The sequence below is a fragment of the Rhea americana genome, unplaced genomic scaffold (genome assembly GCF_003343005.1).
Source record: "Rhea americana isolate MKP2758 unplaced genomic scaffold, rheAme1 scaffold_44, whole genome shotgun sequence".
NCBI lineage: Eukaryota > Metazoa > Chordata > Aves > Rheiformes > Rheidae > Rhea > Rhea americana.
Window position 1 is genome coordinate 5,558,256 of NW_028186579.1, and position 3,117 is coordinate 5,561,372.

Below are 3,117 nucleotides of genomic sequence, written 5' to 3' on the forward strand. Positions count from 1 at the left end.
CCAGAGCCTTTGATGCTCAAAAGGACAAGGCACAGACAGGGACCTTTCCTCATAAAAGGGATATTAGCCCTTTGCTCATCAACTGTTTTCATCATCTCGTGGCAGAGGCACAACAGAGGACTCCCAGGAACTGTTCAAGCCAACTATAGAGACAAGCAGGATCCATCCCATCCACCCTCAAATCACATCAAAACAGGGATGTAGCATATTAACAAGAAAAGTAACCTCAACAAGTCTGAAGAATTTCCATCCACAATGGAGCAATGCATACAGGAATGCACCGGAATATGATAAGCCATGTACCTATTAGTTTCTCTCTTGATACAAAATGCAGTACAAATGCAGTCTTTGCAATAGGACCATGAGACTGACACCTTGCAATGCACTGGTAGTTAATCACAATTAGCTAAAAGCAAAGAGACCAACTCAGGTTTTAGTGACTATCAATATTTCTGTCTAGATGCAAACTAAGCTCAACTCACCAGTATATTAACCACAACTGCATTTAACACCGGAGAAATTTTTTTGCTCCTTCGAAGTAGCCAACAATTACGAGTATTCCATGCTTGGAAACACACTCCTGACCACTATGAAGCACACAAATCCTCCCCTCACCAAAACACAAAAATCTCTGATCAATGATCAGTCAACATGAACGACCTTGAAGCAGCAGTTCAACAGGAATATTTAAAATTTGATAGAGGCAGATATGCCTGTAGTGCTTAAGAATCAAAGTGACTGGCAACCATCAAGGAGAAAAAAAAAAAAGAGGTTATGTACTATGCTGTACTCCACCACCAAAAAAAAAAAAGAATGGATTTTTTTGCCTGTCCCCCAACCCCCAATAGTGTACATGTCTCTAACAGCTTATTTAAGAGTCCCCTTGTTTCTTCCCAGTACACTCTTACTGTGCAACTTAGCAGCATTTCAGGCTTGCACRGACAAGGTGTTTACATTCAAAAAAGCATCAGTAATTAGAGAACCAGTAAATAGCACAGAATGTAGTTTTGAACAAGCATTGTTAAGGCACTTTGAGTCTCCTGCAGAGTAGATAAGGTAACCAAAGATTGTGTAAGAGTGGCAGGCAGCAGGGTAGCTTTTCTTCCTCCCTTACCCTGTCCTCTGTCCGACTCCACCTTTCCATAAAGGCAACAGTTCTATGTTGGCTCTATGCAACACTCGCACCAGTACAACTTCCACTGGAGGCACTTTTAAGCCATTTTCYTATCTAGCAAACAAGACAGTTACAACTCAACCATTTCTGAGTAAGAACAATTAACCTTTAAAACACACTTCAATAAGAAACTTCTGAACATAGCAATATTCACCTCATCCTGAGCCAYCTTTGGAAATGCTGTCAAAGTATCTCTTGGGGCAAACTGAGCAGCATTCCAATACCTCAGCAACTGCATGAGGAATGGACAAGACAAGCCACCAACCTCCAGCCAACCCTGCAGTCTGTCACTCCTTGGACACTGACTCTTTGCCTATTCTACACTTGAAACCATCCATATGGCCAGCAAACACAAGGTGTTACTGTTATTTCATGACAGTTAGTAACAAAAAGTTTACCAGCTGCCTGTGTCTACAGGTACTATCTAGCAGCAGTGTTTTCCATCACCAGTCTTGCTTGAAGTAGGAAGAATACTCTTAGTGTCAACATTCTGTAGCATCAGCAGCATTCATTAAAAATGTAAAAAAATTTGGAAAAAATAGATTTTTAAGCTTCAGGATTAAGATCTGTGTTCCACTCTATCCAGAAGTTAGTATGCCAGAGACTTATGTTATGCTTGAGACTAACCTCCAAACTCCTCCGGCTTTTTAAAAGCTAGGTAACTCACAACTACTGGCTCACAAGTTCTGCTGCTATCCCTTGAAGCATGATATATTAAGGCAAACATCATTATCGTACCACTCCAACACACAGTGCTGTAGCAAGATTTGCAGATGCTATTCCCAGCTGCTTATTTGTCCCATCTGCATGCTCAAGTGAAACAAGTTATAAAAAGCTATTGATTTCTGATACATCTCCCTTACTTTACAAAATCTAATTTTATCTGAAMATAACTAGTTTTAGTTTCTTTTCTACTTCTTATAGAATGGGCAATGATAAAAATACTGAAGGTCTACTTTAACATTGTAAACATACACTGAAGTGGCAAAGTAAGTTTCATTATAGGTCAAGGTTCATTATTTTTTCAAACAAATATTAAGGATGGGATGGCATTGTAGAATAAAGATATGCCTTCATACATTCTTTTTAAATCAGTTTTTAAATTTCCTAAACAACTGAGAGTGTATTTGATGCTTATRATTTGTCTGTAATACAGAACAATATTTCCCCAAGTACAGGAAGATGAAAGGTGTTAGCTAGTACCARCTCTCCAGAAGTCAAATGAGCACTCAGATCCCTTGCAAGTGATTACTACTATACAAAATAGCACTTCTCCAGAATACCACTGGACCTGAATTTCTAATGCAATAAAATAAATTCAGTTAAGAATTTCCTACTTCTTTTGGACACATAGGAAGGCCTAAAGACTTTATTATAGATGCTCCTTTTAAAGTAAAATACAAGTGAACATGTTAACTGCTCACATACAGTTCTGCACACAAACCTTCTATGATATAGAAAGCATTGTTTCAGGAACTAAGGAAGAAAATTAGAATGCATTAATCCAACTGCCTGGTAACATAACATTTCTTAAGGGAGAGGCAGGCACTTGGCAAAACCCAGCCTTTTCAAAGCATGTACAACTACACCTCWAAAAGAAGTAATGTCTGAGAGCAGGAGGTTACCTCATTAAGGTCTACTGAGTGCTCTTCAATTACCYTGTCAAAAAATGAAGTTATTCTCACTTACACCGCAGTCGTCATTGAATTTCAAGAATAAATACCTTTCAATAATATTAGAAGAAACCTATCTTTACATTTGATGCTATATATTGAAACCCTGGTGCTTCCTTCAAAACAGAGTAAATCAAGTCACTGTTAGAACTATACACCAATCCAATAAACACCAATAGCAGATACATACATTCTACAAAAGCTTTTGGTAAACAAAAACTCCACACAMTTGAGTAACAATAGAATGTTAAAATAACCAGTCAGACTTCA